Below are 24,269 nucleotides of genomic sequence, written 5' to 3'. Positions count from 1 at the left end.
TGTAACTCCTTGACTATGATATAATAGGACTGACTACATCATTTAAATTTAATTCTCAAATTCTCTTTCATTTAGTGAACATAACTCCCTAGGAAAGATTTTCTGATACAAGTAAATGTTAATGAATCTAAACTCCAACATTTACCAACTGGATACCATTGGACATATATAATGCTACATATTTAAAAATCTCTCAGCCTCAGATTTTGCATCTTCAAAATGAGAGAGCTGGAAGGATGACTCTTTTTCATTTTCTAAAATAAAGAATCTATTCCTTAGTGGAGAATTTGTTTCTTAGAAAAGTAAGAACTTTGTCTTCTTCCCTATCCTCTGTGAATAACACATCTCTTCTTTTGTGTTCCTCTGTCAGGATAAAAGCCTTTTGCCCTAACTATGATAGGTTAAGGCTTTTAAGAAAGTATAGACAAGAGAAGTCAATTATGGGTTTAAGCTTTGGTAGTATACTCCAAGTTTCTACAGACAACTGGGTGATTTCTATCCTTTTGCACTCTACTTTCTCTGTTTGGATGCAGCCTGAAAGAGAAAATTCACTTTTCAGCTAGTTGCACTTATGAAAAGAATCTGGGAAAAATCTCACAAGCTCTGAGCCAGCTGCAGAGAGGCCTGAGTGGTTCCTTAATGACTGTAGCTTAGGGATATGGGAGTGTGGCCACAAATCTGATTTCAGATAAGCACTGTACTTTTGTGAGACTATGGAAATAGGAGGTCAGACACAACATCTGGGCCATTCAGCACTTGGCCTTGGGGTTAACCTGTGCTTCTGAAATAGCAAGGAACCTGCAGAGGCCTGCCATTCCTGGAAACCACCTCAGATTCTCCTATCATGGGGACTGGTCCAGCTTGCATTATGGAGGTCATCCAATCTTATAAATCTGCTCTGACAGAAAAATAATATTTTTCTCACCTGCTGCAAAGTTAAACTGTCAATTTAGACATTTGCCAGCTTTTTATAAAAGCATCATCTAACCATAAATCAGCCTATAAATGAATGTGGTTCCTTCTTCTAGTAAGGTGATCAGAAATAATTATTTCACATATATGCTATGTTTTATAGCCTATTAAATAAAACTTACATATCATATTCAACTTCCCTTTGTTTTAATCTTATTTTTCCTAAATATATAAGCATAGTTCTATTGTTTGAAGGTATAACAATCTTCTAAAGAATGTCTTAGTGTTTTATACCTGTTTGTATGCTGTTGCTTTCTTCATATCAACTAACTGGATTGTTGCCACTTCGTTAGTGAGCTCTCAATCAAGCAAGGTGAACACATGAATTGAGAGATTGCTGCATATGGCAGAAAGTACTGAGTAACTCTGCAGGGAATACTTTATGCCAATTTTGGGTTCTAAATCTGTTTTGTGTGCACATAGTGTCCTCAGCTGAGAAGAGAATTCCAGCTTCATTCAACCCACAGTAAGCCTTGTTTTCCTGTTGGAATCAGGATGTATTCCTGAAACTGTGTGCACAGAACAGTAAACCAATCTCTGTGGAATGAACTATCAGTCTGAAATGCCTAACATAACAATTTGTTCAGCCAGTAATAAGAAACAGTTTTGCTTTACATTCGAAAGTCTGGCATTTAACTTATGATTTTGTCAATATACACTAAAGGCCACAGAAAAAGAGCTATGATGAATCTGCTATCAACCTAACTCTGGGCAGTTGTGTGTTTTGTTCTAGTGAGTTTCTGTAAATGCATAACAATAATATTGCCTAGATTCAAAAGAAAATGTGAAGACCATTTCCTGAATAAAGTACATGTACCTGGCAGGAAAATCATATGAGGAAAGTTTGAATGCAAAGGTTATCAGTTTATTACAGCAACCAAGAGCAATGCTTATATTAAAGAAGGTGTTTAGCTTTTTATTGGCTTGTCCTTTCAACAAATATTTATTGTGTATCTTTCTGAGAAGCACAATATACCACTTGCTAAGGAAGCCATAGGTGAGTATTACACAGGTTTTGCCCCAGGGAGATTGAAATCTATTGGGATAAGTAAACATCTAAACGTAATAGAGGGAGCTATAAATTACTCTCACTCCTCAAGTAGATTATACAAACATCTCAAGGTCAGTACCATGTTATGTCATCCCTCATCCTTCCTCAGCTTAGGTTGATCCTGAGATAAGGACTTGAATGCAAGTAGTTAGTTGATTTGAGAAGTAACCTTAGAAAGTGCTGGTAGGGAAAGGAGGAAGTGACACAAGAAAGGGAAGGAAGCCAGTACTGGCTGCATTAAAGGAGCAGGCTACTGTTTTGACACCCTGGGGATAATCCCACTGGAATTGCCCAGAGATTACCTAGGACACACTTCTGAGTTAACCCGCTGAAGGGATAAAGAAGATTGTTCTTTATCCACCAATTCCTCCTATAACATTGTTTGAGCTCTAGTGCAGGTTGCACTAACTCCTGGACACTTCCAACCTACCCTAAGCACTGGCCAAGTACATTCCTGTGGCCAAATCTCAGGTACAGACTCAGATCCAGACTGCAGTTTCTATCAGGAAGTTGTAAACACATCTGGAAATGGTGAGTACCAAGGGGATGTATGGGTGACAGTGACTATGTCTACTTACTCCCTCATACATAGGTTTAAACACATTGTGAGCATTTTTTTTTTTAATTTTTTTTTAAATTTTTTTGCAGTACGTGGGCCTCTCACTGTTGTGGCCTCCCCCGTTGCAGAGCACAAGCTCTGGACGCACAGGCTCAGCAGCCATGGCTCACGGGCCCAGCTGCTCCGCGGCACGTGGGATCTTCCCAGACTGGGGCACAAACCCGTGTCCCCTGCATCGGCAAGCAGACTCTCAACCACTAGCGCCACCAGGGAAGCCCCATTGTGAGCATTTTGACAATACCAATTTATGTAACAAATACTATACATTCTGTCCTCTATTGTATTTTCAGTTCCTGCAATAAATAAATAGACTATCGTCTCTCTCTAATTCTTACTTCCATTTATTTATCACTTGTTATTATATAAGTGAGTATTTTAATGACTCCCTGATTGATTTCTTGGCCTCCAGTATGCACCTGCTTTAATCTGCCATATAGAGTGTTATCAGATTAACATTTTGTGTCTTCCTTTATTAAGCAGCTCCAGTAGTTTTTTCCCATGCCTATTAAGGCATTCCTAAATTTCTTAGTCTAACGTCCACAAAGGCTGCATTTTGCATTCTATAGAATACTTTTACTTGTATCATTTTGTTTCATCTTCACAACAATTCTGTGAATAGGTACTATTACCCAGTTTTGGTGATAATCCCTTAAAAGTTTGTGATTTTCCTCAAAGAATTTCAAAGAAGTTTTTATATCTTACACTAAGACAAGGCTTGGAATTTGAAGCCAAGTGTGCTGTTATCATTTATTTGCAATCCATTTACCCATTCTCTGGGTTTCTCTGTCCAGCTATGTTCCCAAAAATCCCAACTCAGACTCCTTTGCTTGTGATTGGTGCTAGAAGGCACCAACAGGAAGTCAGCAGCCCCCATGTGTTTGTAAGCACAGGATGCCACTGGAAACAGTGCATCACTTCAGTGGTATTGGATGTTCTCATGTGTGATTTAACATTTACTGTGTATCAATTTGATAACTCATAATGTGCAGGGTACATAAAAACAGTCTTATATGTCATACACACACATAAAAGTGGGCATGCACACACACATACACACCAAAAATATGTAAAATGAGACTTTCTGTCTCAATATTAGATTGTCTCTATCTCAGAATAAAGTGCATATTTTAATGTGAGGTTCAAGACCACATTAACTTGCTAAGGAGATGGGCAAGAACTTATCTGTTTTACTACTGTAATCTGACCATCTGTCTCCAGCTTGTCAGAGAAGTTGGAAAAGTCAAGAGGTAAGTTGTAATTAAAGCAAGTATTTCTTTTACAAGAGCTATATTGTGAGTCCCATCTCCCAAAGGGGACTGGGGTGGGATGATAGTCTTCTGACCTTAATCTTAGTGAGAGAATCTTCAAAAAGATAACTCATCAAGCTTGATTGTCTTCCCAGCAGTGTGGTGACACACTGGATGAGGGTCAGACTCACAAGTGAGAATTTTAAAGGGCAAAAGTCTTAGCTGAAGCTGCCTGCTGGGCAGCTAAATGAAAATAAAGGTATAATTGAATATAACTGCACTCCCACTGATGGTATATCAAAGGGGCCTCTTTCCTGTACTATTACATAAAAGAAATTTGGCCAGATTTGGTTTAGATACTGCAAAGAGGGACAAATGGAGGGGCAAGTGGACTTTAGCAGAAGGAGCTTGGGACGGTGTTGCCAAACGCTTAGGAAATGAGGGAGGAATCTTGAATGTCCAGCAGGAGGAGATACATTTGCATGTGTCAAGGGGAGTAGAGAAGAGAGAACCTTATGACAAGAGAATTTTCTAAGTAACCCATAAAAGCATCTCCGAGAGAGAGAGTATCAGCTTTAAGCTTTTGCCACAGTCAGAGGAAACATGGCAAATTGGTTCAGATAGGTACTATATAGAAAATCTACACATTATTTTTTCCTACTATAGACAGTCACTCCAAAAGGGAAAAGAGAAGCTTGAATTTTAAACAAAGTTTAGAAGGTTTATTATTGTTGTTATAATAGAGTAGATAGAATGACTACTAACCTTACACACTTTTTGGACAAAATTGTTTGGAGGACCTTTTATTTTCTAAAGTGAACAAAATTAGAGATCAAGTTCTAGTGGGCAAATTGAAGACATTTATCCTCTTATGACCATAAAACACATGCACATTTGACATCAGTAGGTTCTTAAGGAAAACAGACTATTGTTTTCTGAGATAAATTTCCTAAATATATTTGATCTTTACACAAGGAAACCAAACTAGCCTGAAAGGTTATCTTCTTGACATTAAATTGAATGTAAATGGACTGAGACAACTTTTAGTATCTCTCTTTTTAAAAAATGTTTCAAGTATAAGAAGATACCATTATATTAATGGCATTAATTTAATATACTTACCAGATAAATGCATATTATTTTACCATTAACATCTAAACTACATAGAAAAAAAGGTATATCTGAATATTGAGTATAAATTTGATTTCAAAATATTGAAGCAAACTCCCTTCTAATTGTTTCATGTTTAACAAAATAATTCATAGTATATACAACCCAATGGATCAGAGGCATCATATAATCAATATGATTTTATGATGCCTTTAAACAAGGGCTGAAAACCTCTGCCTTACAAGTCAAAGCTTTAAAGATCAACACAAAAGCAAAATGGATGAATGAATGAATAAAGGCCCTAGGCAGGTTTGGGGAGAGGGGACCTAGAGATCACATTGCCCCAAGGAAAACAATATGACATCATTTATACATTTAAAAAAAAAGGCTTCTCTAAATAAGACTATACAAAGAAAGTTAAAACAAAGCAAAAATGAGAAAGAACAATCATCATGTAAGATAGTAGATAAAGGCACAGAAAAGAAAACAAAATGTTAAGAAATACTGAAATGTCCAATTATGGTTTAAAGTTTCATTTTGAGATAGACCTGTCATTTTAATGCATTTTAACATAATTTTCTTAAGCCAGAATTTTGTACCTTTTAGAAAAATTTAAATATATTACACTCCACACAGATAATCAAGAAGTATTCTCACCACCAGCAGCAATACTTGGATAAAACCACCGCTCTCATTTTCTTCCCCTCAGAATTCTATCTATGGATTACGTTTCCCTGGATAGGCTTTGCAATCTGGCTTAGATATCTTACTGTCCTTGAATTTATCAGTGCCTGCTTACTATTTTAATTTTTGCCTCTTTTGACTACAAATTCTGTAGATATTCCTTCAAAATACTCATTTTAAATACAGCTATGATGGAAGCAACTGTACACAGGAGAACTGTATAAGAGCTCATTATGAAACAAATTGAGCCATATTCAAATATACAGTAAAAACAGATGAGATATGAGAATTCATGTGATCATAACTTGTTGTGTCACTAATGAGGTATTTGTCACATGACTTCAGTATATTTTATGAACTAGGATATTAAAACAAACATGCCAAATGGTGAGAAGCAATTGTCCTTATGGTAGAATATTCCCATCACTTTTTTTTTTTTTTTTTTTTTTTGTGGTACATGGGCCTCTCACTGTGGTGGCCTCTCCCATTGCAGAGCACAGGCTCCAGACACGGAGGCTCAGCGGACATGGCTCACGGGCCCAGCCGCTCCATGGCATGTGGGATCTTCCCGGACCGGGGCACAAACCCGCGTCCCCTGCATCGGCAGGCGGACTCTCAACCACTGCGCCACAAGGGAAGCCCCCATCACTTTTTAATGACAAGGAGAATATCCTTAAGGGTGAACTGTCTGGGTCACTTTCTAAAAGACTTCAATATAGAGGAGGGTGATTTAAGCAAGATTGTTCCACCTACCTCTTGCTAGAATTACTGTAATTTTTCTGCTAAGAAGAAAATGGGCACCTCTGAATGAATGGATGATCCCATGCTTATGGCTGGACACATCTGAAACATCTTGTCAAACGTGAAAGCAAAGAAACTATCAAATTTACTACAGATATGTCAGAAGGATCCAGGAGTGTGGAAAAGCACACACTGACCAAAGATAGGACAATTTGAGCAACAATAAAAATAATTATCAAGTACATTTAAAACATCTGAAATTTTCATGTGTGTAAGTTTGTGATGATAGTGTGAGAAATGGGTATTTTTGAAGGATTCTAGGAAATCAAATCATTGTTTTTAAAACTGATGAATCAAGAGAAAGAAGTCAGAATTAACAATAAAAGCAATACATATGTAACTGGAGTGTAGTAAAAGTTAGAAAAGTTAAGAGAAATAGGTTAGAAAGTAGGCAGGAGCTAGACCTTAAAAGATACTCTAAGGCATAGTTAGCCTTTATTCTAATTGCAGTAGAAAGCCACTGAGTCTTTGAAACTGGTTAATGATATAATTAGGAAGAAAGAAAAAGTAGAGATAATAATAATGTTATTAAGTTTTTTTTTTTTTGTCAAGCAAAAATAGTCTTTATTCAAATTTAATGGAAACAGGAGTCACTATACTTTTCAAGACGGGGAAAAATAAAATAAAAAAAATATTTCCTTTCCTTTTTTGGTATAAAACAATATAATCACAATACCAGAATATGGAACTCTATGGTTTATTTCCTATGGGTTACTGCAGGTATCAATTTTCCTCAACTGTGCTATTCACAACTTTGTTAAGTCCAAAAATATGAAACCAAAGTGGTAGGAAACTTAAGACTTAGCACTTTCACTAAATGGCATACATCAAAGGGCATCAATTCAAGGGCAAAATGGTTGAACTCACCATACCTACCTATGTCATCATTCCAGCCTTCAAGCCATCCAGGTACTGAGCTCCCTGTAGGAAAGGCCAGGCCTCAAAGCCAAGGCATTTTGGATATTCTTCTGTGGGCCATGAGGAAAGGGGGTTTTCAAAGAGAAGACTGCTTTCAGTCGAGCAGGAAGGCCTGACGCCAGGAGCCTTTACGGAGAGGAAGCACTTAGACTTAACAACTGTAGACACACCATTAGGGGAGTTAAAAATGTACAGCAGTGACATATGTTCTACTTCAATCACTTGTGCTACGGCTACCAAACATGCACAAAAGACTTCTCGGGTAGTTCCAGCTGTGGTCGTAGCCAGTTAGGACCTTGAGTGGGACCTAGATCTAGACCGGGAGGGCAATCTGGACGCAGACCTGCATCTAGACTTGGACCGGGATTGGGTTTTTGACGCGGACTTTGGTCTGGAGAATGATTCTGATGGGAGGTTTGGAATTGGACCTCGACCTGGACCGGGTCTCCTGATTGGTGCCAGCATCCTCACTCTGCCCTCGGCCTTCCCTCTGGCCAGACTCGGACTTGGCACATTCCTGCTCTTTTGAGCCTGAGCGGGATCGCGATCTGGGCTGGGAGCGGTTGGTGTCTTCCTTCTTCCTCTTCTTGCTGCTGCCCGACTTGCTGTCTCGCTTGCCGCCTCGTTTTCTGCTACTCTCGCTCTTGCTGCGGCTGCGGCTCTCCTCCCTGCTTCTCTTCCTCCACTTCCTCTTGTCCTTGCTTTTGCTGTGGCTCCGGCTGCGTCTGCTTCCTTTGCTGCGGCTCCGGCTGCGGCTCTTGCGCAGGCTCTTCTCCTTGCTTCTGCTTCTGCTCACGCTGCCCCGCTTCTCCTGCGTGCCCCTCTCCTGACTACTTTTGCTCTTGCTTTTCTGCCTGCTGGAGCTGTGGCTCTTGGACTTGCCAGTGCTGTCGCTGTTCTGGACCTTCTCCTCGGCCTGGTCCTTGCTCTGCTGTGGCGCTTGTCGGCGCTGCGGCTGCGGCTCCGGTTCTGGTCCTTCTTGCGGCGGCTGTGGCTCTTGCTCCGGGAACGGGAGCCTGACCTGGATAGAGATCTACTCTTAGAATGACTGGTTTTGCTGCTGCCGTTTCGGCTTCTGCTCTTATGAGAATGTCTGCTTCGAGAGCGAGACCTTGAGTGACTCCAGCTCCTGGAGTAGGACCGGCATCGTCTAGAACCGGGCTTGTCTTCAACTAATCTGATCTTTCTGCCATTGACTTCAGTTCCATCTAACTTTTCCAAAGCCCTTTTCATATCAGAGTAAGACACAAATTCAATCACCCCTTCAATTTTGCGTCCCTTGTGAGCATCTGCATAGGTCACTTCTCCCGCCTGACGCATATAATCCTTTAGGTCTTGCCAGCTGCACCGACTTGACAAATTCTCCACAAAAAGTCTGTATTCTGTGCGGGTAGGAGGGCCATATTTATCTCGGCCACTTCTTCTATAACCATATCCACTGCGTCCAGAACCGTAACTGCCATCTCGTCGCGGGCTGCGGGCCACGGGCATGCTCAACAATTACTCGTTAATGATATAATTAGGAAGAAGTAAAAAGTAGAGATAATAATAATGTTATTAAAATTAAAAGGGGGAAACATGAGAGAAAAGATCTCATTATCTGAAAAGGGAAATTGGTGTTGGTATTCTGACAAAAAAAAAGGTGAGAATATTGTCTCTGTCATTGGAGAATTAAACTTGGTAAGGGAATGGAGCATAATGTTGTACAATATCAAATGTCCATTTGTAACATTGTAAAATACATTTAAGTGACACAAATCAGCATGGTTGTGTTATTCACTGAGCATTTCAGATGGAGGTACATGTCAGGTTAAACGTAGAATTAATTCAGACTTGATGTTTCCAAGTGGATACGGCAGGAGGAGAAAGATGTGAAGAAGTTAAGAGATTTACAGGCGAGTGATTGTGGTGCTGAAGCATGAACTCTAAACGGGTTACAGGGAGGTGAGGACATGAGTGAAAAGTTTTAAGTGGACTGTAGGTCCTGAGGAGATTGAAGAAATGTTGGAGTGAATACTTGAGTAAATGAGTGATAATAAAAAAATGTGGTGATTAAAACTAGAGGAGAATACTAAAAAAATGTAGATTTGAGAGGTGTTAACATTTTTGATGATGAAAAGTGGAATATGAGCATAGGAGTGCTTGCTTAGGGTGGAACAGAGGAAAAGATCACAGATATTAAATATTTCAAAAAACTGAGGGGCCAGAAATGGATCATCTACTATGTTAACATGAATGTTGAAATGCCAAAGTTGATAATAGTAATAGTAGATAAGGCAGATCAGTTAGATTTCTTGCAGCTGGGGTTTGGTCATATAAGTGTAAGAGAAATTTCTAGAACTAAAGAGAATACAGTTCCAGGTAGGAGTTTAGGTGAATTGATTGGAAAATGATCCCTAAGTAAAGTAGGGAAAAATTATAATCAGGGAGTAAATGAGTTTAAACCACTTAACCTCATTTAATCTCACATCTCTCACAAACAGAGCAAGAGCATTGGGAAAAAGTGTTGACTAAGGACTTTTCAAATGATATCGGTCTTTATTTCTAGTAAGTGTCAAGGAAGTATTTATGCATTCATAGATCTGTGCCATAGACAGTTATGTGTTTGGCCAACTACTTTGCCTCACTTTTTAGTTTGAAATGATTCTCAAACTTCGAAGAATGATAAGGAAAAATATAATGGTTACATAAAACTCTACATTTTAGTTGATGCAGAGTGTTTGGTCTTACCAGTTTCCTAAATATGGAAGCAGGTCATTATGTGCTTGAGACTGTATCAGAATGATGGGCATCAATCATACAATGGAATTGTTATTATCATAAATTACATTTATTTGTTTTGGAATATTAAATAAATCTTGCCTTTCTTAGATGAATTTCACTTGGCCATGATGTATTATTCACATGCAATTAGATTCAATTTGATAACATTTTTTAACATTTAAATTATTTGCATCTATGTTCAAGAAAGTATTGGTCAGCAGTTTTCTTGTAACAGTTTTGTCTGGTATTGGTTTCAGAGTAATGTTTACTTTTTAGAATGAGTTGAGAGTGTTTCTTCCTCTCCTAATTTCTGGAAGAGGTAGAATTGAATTTGTATTATTTTTTCAAATAGTTGGTAGTCACCAGCAAATACATCTAAGTACAGAGTTTTCACAGTGACAATGTTAACTACAAATTCAACTTATTTAAAAGAGATGGAGGTTTTTAGGTTACATATTCCTTCTTTTGTTAGTTTGAGTAATTTTGTTAGTGTCAGTCAAAAAATTAATCCATTTCTTCTAAATTGTCAAAATAAAATTGCTTACAACTTTCCCTTTTTCTCCTTTGTAATATCTGTAGATTCTGTAGTAATGTCACTATTCTTACTCCTGACACAGACTTGTGTCCTTCGTTTATTTTTTTCCTGATTAACCCAGCAAGAAGTTTGTCAACTTTACTGAGTTTTTCAAAGAACAAGCTTTTGATTTCATTATTTTTCTGAATTCATTTTCTGTTTGCTATTAATGGATTTTGCTCTGATCTTTATTATTTACTTTTACTGCTTATTTTAGGTCTCATTTATTCTCACTCTCTTAGTTTCTTAAGAGGGAAGTTGAGATCATTGATTTGAAATCCTTCTTATTTTCTAATATTTGTGTTTAGTTCTATAAATTTCCCCCTATGTACTGTCCTAGCTGCCCCTTACAAATTCTGTTATGTTGTGTATTCATTTTTCATTCAACTCAAAATACTTTCTAATGACACTTTTGATTTTTTTCTTTGACCCATGTGCTATTTAAAAGTGTGTTATTTAATTTCTAAGTATTAGGGATATTTGAAAGATCTTTCAAAATGGTTTTTAAGTCCATCGTGGTCAGATAACATGTTTTGTATGACTCAGATCCTTTGAGAGGGGTTTATGGACCAGAATATGGTCTATTTTGGAAAATAATTGGCATACATTTAAAAAGAATGTGTTTTCTGATGTGGTTGATAAAAATGTTCTGTAATGTTAACTAGGTCCAGTTATGGAAATTGCTTTTTAAATTTTCTATATCGTTACTGATTTTTGGTCTAATTGTTCTATCCATTTTTAAGGGCACAATATTGAAATCTATAGCTATATTTTTGTATATGCCAAATTCTCTTTGTATTTCTATCCATTTTTTGATTCATGTATTTTGAAGCTCTGTTATTAGGTACATCCATGTGTAGGATTGTTATTCCTCTTGATGTATTGATCCTTTAGCATTATCATTATTTTTTATTTTTTATTGAAGTACAGTTGATTTAAAATGTTGTGTTAGTTTCTGGTGTATAGCAAAGTGATTCAGTTATACATATATACATATATATATTCTTTTTCATATTATTTTCCATTATGGTTTATTACAGGATATTGAATATAGTTCCCTACATTATGTAGTAGGACCCTGTTGTTTATCTATTTTATATATGGTTGTTTGTATCTGCTAATTCCCTAATCCCTCCCATCACCTTTCCTTTTTGGTAACAATAATTTTTTTTTGTTTGTTGTTTTTATGTCTGTGAGTCTGTTTCTGCTTTGTAAATAAGTTCATTTGTACCATATTTCAGGTTCCACATATAAGTGATATCACGTGGTTTTTATGTTTCTCTTTCTGACTTACTTCACTTAGTATGATAATCTCTGGATCCGTCCATGTTGCTGCAAATGGCATTATTTCATTATTTCTTATGGCTGAGTATATATACACAATGGAATACCAATGCACAATATAAATATAAACACACACACACACACACACATCTTCTTTATCCATTCATTTGTCGATGGACATTTAGGTTGCTTCCATGTCTTGACTATGTAAAAGTGCTGCTTTGAATATTGGGGTGCTTGTATCTTTTCAAATTAGTGTTTTCTTCAGATATATCCCCAGGATGGGATTGCTGGATCATATGGCAACTCTATTTTTAGTTTTTTAAGGAACATCCATACTGTTCTCCATAGTGGCTGCATCAATTTACATTCCTACCAACAGTGTAGGAGGGTACCATTTTCTCCACATCCTCTCTAGCATTTATTATTTGTGGACTTTTTAATGATGGTCATTCTGACCAGTGTGAAGTTATACCTCATTGTAGTTTTAATTTACATTTCTCTAAGAATTAGTGTTGTTGGGCATTTTTTCATGTGCCTATCTGCCATGTGTGTGTCTTTTTTGGAGAAATGTCTATTTAGGTCTTCTGCTTAATTTTCGCTTGGGTTGTTTTTTTGTTTGTTTGTTTTTTATTGAGTTGTATGAGCTGTTTGTATATTCTGGAAACTAAGTCCATGTCAGCTGCATCATTTGCAAATATATTCACCCAGTCTGTAGGTTGTTTTTTTTGTTCTGTTTTGTTTATGGTTTCTTCTGCTGTGCAAAACCTTGCAAGTTTGATTAGGTCCAATTTGTTTACTTTTGCTTTTATTTTTACCCCCTTGGGAGACTGACCTAAGAAAACTTTGCTACAATTTATGTCAGAGAATGTTTTGCCTATGGTCTCTTCTAAGAGTTATATGGTGCCATGTCTTATATTTAAGCCTTTAAGCAATTTTGAGTATTTTCCAGGTTTGAACACAGTCATTGGTACTCTGTTGAATACCCTAGGAGGGCCCTCTGCAACTCTCTGGAGTTCTTGTTTTGTTTTTTTGTTTTTTTTTCCTCTATGCATTCTCTTTTCTCCCATACTCTGTCCTGCAAACTCTAGCCACCTTGGTTTCCCCAGATTTTCAGCAATATCTTCTCAACTCTGGGAGTCTTCTGAGCTCTATCTGCATTTCCCGCCCCTGTCTTGTGGCCTGAAAACTCTTTTACCTGGGCAGTTATAGAGCTAACATCTACTGTTTCTCATAAATCAAGGAATGCAATCATTCACTGCCTGATATCCAATGTCTTAAAAACTGTGATTTTATATTATGACATATGTAATTTAATATATGAAATTGTGGCTTTTAAGGTAGGATTGTAAATTAATTCTAGCACAGTTACTTTATTTTGTCCAGAAGTAGAAGTTCCATTGATTTACTTTTGCTTTTAATGAATATCCTCAAGTTGACACATTTCTATTTCCTCCTCACATTTGAGAAGTATGGGGTGGAACTGACAAATTAGGAGTGAGAGCCCTGTTTGTACTTTCTGAAAAAATCTATTGAATATCAAATTTAAAAATATGTATTATTAACACAAAATGGCTACATAAGAAGAATGTTGCTTTGCCAATATCATACCTAAACAGAGGCAGGATGTTGTTTTTGTTTGTTTGTTTGTTTTGAGGGAAGCTTCATCCTTCAGAGTTGGTGGGTTGATCTGACATATCCTACTGTACATTTCCACCATCAGAAAATTATTCCCTTTTCTTCTTTGAAAAGCTTCCTTACCATAGATGTTTATATAAAAAGAATTTATTTTGTTCTTCTCATACACTTTGCTATTGTCTGCCCTTCATTCACTGAAAATTTAAGCACTTTTCCATATTGATTCATGTTATCATTCCATGTATATCCATATGGACAAGTCATGGAACAATCTATTCTACTAGTTCCTAAACTTATTTTAACTTTAATAGTCTTTGTATCATCCTACATCAGGACCTTGGTTTTACTTTTGATATTATTAATATTAGAAACTGCAATGCCTCCAAAATATTAAATCAATTCCAATTCCATTTTTTGTCCTGAATGTTATTTTTCCCTGATTAACTTCCATCTGCCTTCAGTTTTCTTTTTTTGTTGTTGTTAATATTCCACAATTTATTAAAGTGATCAATTCTTTACAATATTCTAATTTCTTCTGCCTGATTCTCTTCTAGGAATTATTTGGAAAAACACCATTCCTACATATACTCACCACTTAGTTTCTCTACACCTACCCTTATGAAGCTGAACATTGATGTGAAAATCATATACAATAAAGATAGAGGTCAATATAAATTTATGACCCCCACACTCAAAGAGAGTCTGCATATTGACCAATAATCCTTCACATTCCACTAGTAATAATCATCTTAAGTGCTCCATATAGACTATTTCAAACCTTCTCATGCCTCAAAACATCTACATTTCTCCCTTAGTCTCTCTACATTTCAATAACTCACAAGTTATTTCTTGCTATTTACAGGCATTTGTAAACAAATATTTTGTTTTTATTTGATGTATTGAAAATATTGTCTACATATATTTTCTTCAAATTTCTATACTCCATTTAACCACTTAAGACACATTCCAGTATGACTTCAATCCTCTACTTACTGAACAGATTCTTTAATATCACCAACCACCTCTGTTTCTAAATAACACATTCCTAATTCCTCATTTTCCTGAAAATCTCCCTCATAGTCAACTCTGTAGTCAATTTTCTCCTTTACCTGCTCTCACACACTCCTGGATTTTTATTTCCACCTCTCTGGCTTCTCCTCATGAAATCTTTTTCTTTCTCCCCTATCATGCAGAATAATGTTGAATTTCCTTATGGTTCTTCTTTTTGCCTCTACCATCTTTCCATAAATAATCTTATTCAAGCCCATAACTTTAGTTAGCTACCATACTATTCATAAACTATTCTTGTCTAATTTTTGTTAGTGATACATACAGAAATTTTAACTTAAAAACATCAGAGTCACCTTTGATTCTTTGATTTCTCACTCTCTCCTACCTCCCAAATGCAACCCATTTCTAAGTTTGATATATTCTACATTAAAACCTGTCTTTAATCAGATCACTGTTTTACAATGAAGTAGTGTAGCATCATAATTAAGAGCATGGACTGTGATATAAAGCTTCATGATGTCCACTCTTTTCTATTACTAGTAGCATGATCTGCAGGAAGTAGTAACTCCTCTAAGCTGTATCTTCTCATCATACATTAGTTATAATAACTCATACATAAAATGTTTAACATGCACAGACCTACACCCTTCACAAAAATTAATTCAAAATGGACTTTAGTATAAAACACAAAACTATAAAACTCCTAGAGGATACATAGGAGAAAATCAAGATGATCTTGAATATGGCAATCACTTTTTAGATACAACACTAAAGACACAATTAATGAAATAAATAACTGATAAGCTGGACTTCATTAAATTTTTAAAATTCTGCTATCAGAACTACCTATTAAGAGAATGAAAAGGCAAGCCACAGAATGAGAGAAAACATTTGCAAAAGACACATCTGATAAAGGACTGTTATCCAAAATACACAAAGGTCTCTTAAAACTTAACAATAAAAAAACAAACTACCTGATTAAAAAATGAGCCAAAGATCTTAGCCGACACCTCACCAAAGAAGATGTACAGGTAGAAAATAAGCATATAAAAAGATATTCCACAAAATATGCTACCAGAGAAATGCACTTTGAAACAACAAGATACCACTGAACACCTGTTACAGTGGCTGAAATCTAGAACACTGATAACTCCAAATGCTAGCAAGGATTTGGAGCCAAGAAAACACTCATTCACTGCTGGTAGGAATGCAAGATGGGTCAGCCACTTTGGAGGGCTGTTAGGCAGTTTTTTAAAAACCTAAACATACTCTTAACATAAAATAAGACTCAGCAATTTTTCTCCTTGATATTTACCCAAAATTAGTTCAAAACTTATGTCCACAGAAACACTGAGGATGTTTATCGAAACTTTGGATGTTTATCGAAACTTTGTTGACAACTGTCAAATCTTGGAAGTAACCAAGATGCCCTTCAGTAAGTGAATGGATAAATAAATTGTAGTGCATTCAGAAAATTGAATATTAGTAAGAGCTAAAAGATACATGAGCTATCAAACCATGGAAAGAAATGGAGGAAACTTAAATACATATTACTAAGTGAAAGAATACAATCTGAAAAGGCTACATACTGTCTGATTCTAAGTATATGACATTCTGGAAAAGAAAAAATTTTGGAGACAATAAAAAGATCAGTGGTTTCCAAGAGTAGGAGTCCAGAGAGATGAATAGGCAGAGCAAAGAAGATTTTTAAGGCAGTAAAAATATTTTATATCATACCATAATGATGGATACATGTCATCATACATTTGTTCAAACCCATAGGATGTACAACAACAAGAATGAATCCTAAGGTAAACTATGGACTTTGAGTAATTGTGAGGTGTTAATGTAGCTCATCCTTGGTTAAAAAAGAAAAAAAATGAACCATTCTGATGAGTGATGTTGATAATGGGGGAGGCTATGCATACGAGGGGGCAGGGGATATAAGAATAATCTCAATACCTATCTCTTAACTTTGTTGTAAAACTGGTGCTGCTCAAAAAAATGTCAAAAAATAAACTGTACAAACTTCAGAGGAAAATAAATATCTAGGATGGTGTGTGGCACATCGTAAAGTCTCAGTAAATGTTCGTTTTTATAATTATTGTCATTGTTCTTATTATCATCCATGCCCAGTACTACAAGCTTAGTTTATGTCAATAGGTCTTATCCTCTGCAGTATCACTTGACTGGTTTCTCTCCTTCCACTCTTGCCCCTTCCTATACATATCTAGTCAACAGTGGGAATAAGCTTTTAAAAATGTAAATTAGAATCACATTATTCTTATGATTTAAAATCCTCTATGATATCCTTTTACAATTAGATTGATTTTGAAAATATCTGTGTTCTGTGATGCCAAATATAATCTGGGCCCTGCCCAACCTTCCAACTTCAAAACTTGTTACTCTTCATCATGTTTCATTCATACTTCTTAGCTAAAAGAGGTTTTCTTTTCCTAAAGTATGCCAAGGCCTTTCTCCTGGCTGCCCTTCTTCCCCCTACCTTCCCCAACCCCTCGGCCTATGAGATTTGATCATTCTGGAATACCCATCCAATCACTCTTCCCTTTGGTTGTTTGCTTTCAAACATCAGATTACAACATAAATAACACTTCCTCAAACAGACCTTCCATAACCACACTCAATCTGAAAAGTCTCCTCATTCTTTACTCTTAAAAAAATGTGTTTCTTCATGGACCATATCATACTTTCTAATTAAATACTTAACATGTGTGTTATTTGCATATTGCCTGTTCCCCACATGACTCCATGAAGGCTGGGTCCATGACTGTGTTGTTGATCACAGTATATCCAGAGACTTGTATAAAACATAGCAAATAATCCGAGTCTAATAAAATAATTGTTGAATAAATAAACACTCAAATAATTAACTAAAAGGATAAGGATTTTGATTAAATATTAATGAGGAGAATTAGGGGCTGCATGTTTTCAAAGCTTTTATAAAATATTAATTTAGCTAATATTTATTGAATACCTACTATCTGCCAGGCTAATTACATAGGTTAATGTATATTCCTCATGACAAATCTGTAAACACAATAATATACATTTTTCTGATTAAAAAAATGAGGCTCTTAGATTATGTAACATGTCAAATTACCCAACTTGTAAAGAACAGAGTCTCTAGATCTGCGATGTTCCAGGATCTTCCTATAACAACACAGCATGACTATCAGTATAGATTAGACATTGTGCATTCAAAATTGTTAATTTTTCAGAAAATTTACCTCAGAAACTGAGGTACAAAGAGACAAAAAATGCCTTACCAAATGCCATACAATTAACAAATAAGAGAGGAGGCCTCTGGACTTCCATCCAAAGTGTGTTTATCTCCCCTGTGTTTGTGTAATACAAAGAGCAGCTAAACAATAGTCAATCATTTCAGAAAATCTTAATAACTTATCTTGTTCCAGCAGGAGGTCTACAAGTAATTTGCACTATCGTTAAAGAGTTTTCTTCCTTCCTTAGAGGGATTATGCCTGTTCAGTGCTTCAGGTTTATAAAAGGTGTTATATTAGCCTTTGCAATTTGACACTTTTGAAGTACAAGGGAAAAAAAATGCAAGCATATTGCAAGGAATACGTGTTCTAATCAATGATTATTTTTTGTGTCCTTCAAATTTTCTTTATCAAATTTTTTATTATCATCTTAAAAAATATAATATTATTAAACATATTTTTAGATACTCAGACTTTCCATCATTTGTAAACCTAAAAGCTATCCTAAAAGCTGGATGAAAAGAAGAAGCAAGACTAAATAATTACTAAAAAACATCCAACCAGTTTTTACATGATATCAGTATTATGTCTGTCTACCTAGCATATTTATATTGTTCTGAAAAGATTATTACAATTTATAACTGGCTTTTTTTTATGTTTTAACAAAAGGATTTAAAAACTAGTTTTAGGAAACCCAATAACAACAACAAAAGAATGCCAATAATAACACTTGTAATAAATATATAACACTTATAAAAGAAAAATATGTGGCAAGCACTGTGCTCTGATAATCTTTTTCATTCTCAATCTCAGTTAATCTTCACAATAACTTATTACTAAAAATAAAATACCTTTATCATTCCATTTCACTCATAAGAAAATTGCACTTTGGAGACTTTAATTAACACCTATGACTTCCTAGCTGGTAATGAAAGAGCTGTCATTGTGACCTAGATCTCCCTGGACCTCAAGTCCATAAACTTATCCAACACAATAAAACTGAACATTAAAATGATACCTTTGGAAAGGGCAATATTTTTCAATAATGTTGGAATATGCTTCAGAGTTTCCCCAGTGTCTTGAAGGTTTGAGAATCATTAACCTACACGAATAGCTTCTTAAGTATTTGCAAAAAGGAACAAAGTAAATTATATAAGTTTCCTCCATATTGAATAAACACCATTTTGTATATACTGGATCAAAAATTGTTTGAGCTCTACATGCATGGTTACTGAAGTGGGTTAGAAGGAAGGAGTGTACAAGCAGAGAGTCATGGAGAGAAGGAAAGAAAGCGTGCCTTTGTTAAAATGAAAGTAACTCAGTGTGATTAAAGCTTATAGTGTGAAAGTGTGGCTCGTCAACCTCTCCCTCACCTGATAACCTTAGCAAAAGCATTATCATTTTTTCTCAGGGATCCATATCATTCAATTTCCCTTTCTGTAAAGTAATTCTTACCTTGAAATAATAAATCTCACACTATAAGATTAATGTGAGAATTAGGTATAGCAAAGGTACTATTATTAAAGCAGGAACTTATATAATGGTTAAACGGCTGGGTGAAAGGGTAGATGAGTGAATATGGTAAAATGAACTTCACAGGTAGGCAAGAGGAAAGAGTGAGGGGACAAAGGAAATTTGTGAAATTAGGAGTTTCAAATGATTGTTATTTTAAAAAACAAGATTCTAACCACATGAAAGAATTTAAAATGAAAAACAAATGTATGACCACATTTGTGTTTTAAGTAAATCACTGTTCTATCCCTGTGGTGCTAGATTTAAGACAGATTGGGTGATTCAGGGAGACAGTAGAATCAGGGAAACAAAGTATGCAATCTACTTCAGTAATCCAAACATGAAGTTATTAGCCAGCACCGTACCCCACTGGCCCTGCCAAAAAAAAAAGCCAAAGATTTAGGGATGGAAAGGAAGAAGGGACTGTAGCTGATATTTAGGTTACAGTGATAAGCTATGGTGAACAATTGAATGTGGGTATAAAAAGTAGAATCAGACAAATCCAGGTTTCTCCCTTGGACATTATTTAACTAGATAACGGGGCTTGAGAGAAGAAAAATGTGTTAAGTTTTGTCCATCTTGAGATTATAAAACAGTTGGGGAAAAAATAGGTGGCAAGGACAGGAAGCTACTATTTATTTAGAGTAGGACTATCACTTTTATTTTGAAAAGAAATATGTATGATCAAAGAGCAAAATATCTCATTTCCTACTAATGCTCTTCAGTATATAATAAATGCAAAGAAAGTTCTACCAATAATATTATTCCAAATGAAATAAGAAATCACACTGATTGTGTTCATATTAAACTTGTTTACCTAAATCCTACATTATTTTCCTAGAAACTAAGAAAGTTGAGAAGTTAAAAAGAGGAATTTATTAATGTGATTAAGGGTTATGTTTTTGCTTTGCCCTTATGATGTAGCAGACACCTGTAATCCTTGAACTACACCATGACACAGGCAATTGACTCTGCTAAATATACAAAGAGCTGATCCATTCATGTGTTTCATAAAATATTCATGAATTTTAATCTCTGTTCATAGTGAAATTTTTCCAAGAACAATAGGAATACCCTTAATTCCAAAAATTAAAATGACAAAATCTGGGACACATCAGTATACTATGTTTACACTGAAGCAAAGTAACCTCAGTATCCAGGGTCCTAGAGACTCTGACATGTTGAAAGACTTGAGAACTTATGTTTTCTCAAGCTAAATGAACAACTGATATAAAAAAGCTGAGGGAAGGGTTGTAAGTTTTTCATTATTCTTTCAATGAAAAGCCTCTGCTGTAAATAACAGAAAATCGACGGCAAACCAGCTTAAGGAAGAATAATCTTCATAAACTCACGTAATTCAACAATACAAGGTTGGATGTGACTTTGGGAGTGGCTAAGTTCAGAATCGTCTAGGTCTGCTTCTGTTGAATATCTGCCATTTCTAAATGTCACTCAGTTGCCCAGGTTTCTTCAGCTTTACAACATAAACAAATCAAGTGGACAAGAGAGTGTGATTTCCTTTTAGAAAATTGGTTCTCATTAGCTTTGATGTCCCTCCCTGAAGAAATGATCATAGCAAGAAAAATGAATTGTGTTGACTGGCTTTCCCAAGTCACATGCTCCAACTCTGGTGACCAGAAAAGAGGTAGACTTCATCCAAAACATATGAACTGAGTTTAGGGTAACTATGATGTTTCACAAAGCAAAATTGATGACTATTTATAGATGCAAAGGGTGTTGATGTTGCACTTCAAAATTAGTAAATATCCATGCAATATAAATAACTTAGAACTGTTCCTGGCCTCTATCAAGGACACAAAAAGTTTACTCAATCAATAAATCTTAGATGGTTCTCTGGAATTCTATACACACTGAATTTATCGGGTTACTGCAATACATAAGCAATGATAATAAAAACATAAAGACTTTTTCTTTATATGACTAGGTAATTCATTCATGTTGATACATGTGTCAAATAAGCCCCCCAAAATGTCAACTATAAGATATTCTATTTTATCTATGAAATTGGCAATGTTTTTCATTTAAAAAATATTGAAATATAATTTATTTACAATGTTGCATTACTTTTAGGTGTACAGCAAAATGATTCAGTTATACATATATATATATAATATATGTATTCTTTTTTACATTATCTTCCATTATAGATTATTACAAGATATTGAGTATAGTTCCCTGTGCTATACAGTAGGTCCTTGTTGGTTATCTATTTTATATATAGTAGTGTGTATCTGTTAATCCCAAATCGCTAATTTGTCCCTTCCCCCCCCACCTTTCCCCTTTGGTAACCATAAGTTTGTTTCCTATATCTGTGAGTCTATTTCTGTTTTGTAAATAAGTTCATTTGTATCATTTTTTAAGATTCCACATATAAGCGATATCATATGATATTTGTCTTTCTCTGTCTGACTTACTTCACTTAGTATAATAATCTCTAGGTCCATCCATGGTGCTGCAAATGTCAGTATTTCATTTTTTATAGCTAATATTCCATTGTGTATCTATACCACATCTTCTTTATCCTTAAGCAATTTCATTTTTTTTTAATTGGAGTATATTGCTTTACAATGTTGTGTTAGTTTCTGTTGTAACAACGAAGTGAATCAGCTATATGTATACATATATCTTCTCCCTCTTAGACCTCCCTCCCACCTCACCCTCATCCCACCCATCTAGGTCATCACAGAGCACTGAGCTGAGCTCCCTGTGTTATATAGCAGGTTCCCACTAGCTATCTATTTACACATGGTAACGTATATATGTCAATTCTAATCTCCCAGTTCGTCCCACCCTCCATTTCCCTGCCCCCACCATGTCCACATGTCTATTCCCTATGTCTGTGTATCTATTCCTGCCCTGCAAATAGGTTCATCTGTACCATTTTTTCTAGATTCCACATATATGCATTAATAAATTGGCAACTTTTAAAAGATACTGCTAATTAGTAAGGGTGGAATGACATGAATCTCATGTAAAGCTTGATAAAATGAAAATCTCTATAAAATTTCTGAGCAATTGTCAATGTAAATCAAGATCTTCAATATTGCATAATGCTTAAAATAGGAAAACATTTAAATTTCAAATAATGTTTAGATATATTATGATGTTTTCAAGTGATGTTTATTACTGTGGGATCACCTTAAATGTTTTGGAGATTATGTCAATATATGGGGAAATATTTATGACATAATGTGAAGTTAAATATCAGAGATGATTTTTCACATATAGTATATATTGATATACATGAAATATATAGATGTGTATATGTATGTGTGTATATATAAAACATATATATTACACACTTTTGCATGCACACACACATCAACAAGAAATGTACAAAATATTAATTGTGGTTTTCTTTAGGTCATCGACAAATTGACAAATCTCCATATATACTCTATATTTCAAATGTCCTTCAAGAAATACAATTTACAAATTTGTTTGGAAAAACAAAAGACCCCGAATAGCCAAAACAATCTTGAGAACGAAAAAAGGAGCTGGAGGAATCAGGCTCCCTGACTTCAGACTATACTACAAAGCTACAGTAATTAAGACAGTGTGGTACTGGCATAAAAACAGAAAGATAGATCAGTGGATCAGGATAGAAAGCCCAGAGATAAACCCACGCACATATGGCCAACTTATCTTTGATAAAGGAGGCAGGAATGTACAGTGGAGAAAGGACAGCCTCTTCAATAAGTGGTGCTGGGAAAACTGGACAGGGACATGTAAAAGTATGAGATTAGATCATTCCCTAACACCATACACAAAAATAAGCTCAAAATGGATTAAAGACTTAAATGTAAGGCCAGAAACTATCAAACTCTTAGAGGAAAACATAGGTAGAACACTCTATGACATAAATCACAGCAAGATCCTTTTGGACCCACCTCCTAGAGAAATGGAAATAAAAACAAAGATAAACACATGGGACCTAATGAAACTTCAAAGCTTTTGCACAGCAAAGGAAACCATAAACAAGACCAAAAGACAACCCTCAGAATGGGAGAAAATATTTGCAAATGAAGCAACTGACAAAGGATTAATCTCCAAAATTTATAAACAGCTCATGCAGCTCAATAGCAAAAAAACAAACAACCCAATCCAAAAATGGGCAGAAGACTTAAATAGGCATTTCTCCAAAGAAGATATACAGACTGCCAACAAACACATGAAAGAATGCTCAACATCATTAATCATTAGAGAAATGCAAATCAAAACTACAATGAGATATCATCTCACACCAGTCAGAATGGCCATCATCAACAAATCTAGAAACAATAAATGCTGGAGAGGGTGTGGAGAAAAGGGAACACTCTTGCACTGCTGGTGGGAATGTGAATTGGTACAGCCACTATGGAGAACAGTATGGAGGTTCCTTAAAAAACTACAAATAGAACTACCATATGACCCAGCAATCCCACTACTAGGCATATACCCTGAGAAAACCATAATTCAAAAAGAGACATGTACCAAAATGTTCATTGCAGCTCTATTCACAATAGCCCGGAGCTGGAAACAACCTAAGTGTCCACCATCGGATGAATGGATAAAGAAGATGTGGCACATATATACAATGGAATATTACTCAGCCATAAAAAGAAATGAAACTGAGCTATTTGTAATGAGGTGGATAGACCTAGAGTCTGTCATACAGAGTGAAGTAAGTCAGAAAGAGAAAGACAAATACCGTATGCTAACACATATATATGGAATATAAGAAAAAAAAATGTCATGAAGAACCTAGGGGTAAAACGGGAATAAAGACACAGACCTACTTGAGAATGGACTTGAGGATATGGGGAGTGGGAAGGGTAAGCTGTGA

The 24,269-nt window shown here is 35.6% G+C and overlaps 1 pseudogene; it reads right to left on the bottom strand.

Moving 5' to 3' along the window:
• Window positions 1–7,690: 7,690 nt before the first annotated feature.
• LOC132503148 (serine/arginine-rich splicing factor 4-like) lies at window positions 7,691–14,369 on the bottom strand (annotated as a pseudogene).
• Between the last annotated feature and the right edge of the window lie 9,900 nt (window positions 14,370–24,269).

This window comes from Mesoplodon densirostris, chromosome 2 (assembly GCF_025265405.1).
Source record: "Mesoplodon densirostris isolate mMesDen1 chromosome 2, mMesDen1 primary haplotype, whole genome shotgun sequence".
Classification (NCBI taxonomy): domain Eukaryota; kingdom Metazoa; phylum Chordata; class Mammalia; order Artiodactyla; family Ziphiidae; genus Mesoplodon; species Mesoplodon densirostris.
Note: the sequence above shows the minus strand (reverse complement) of the source record. Positions and strands in the feature narration are given on the sequence as shown.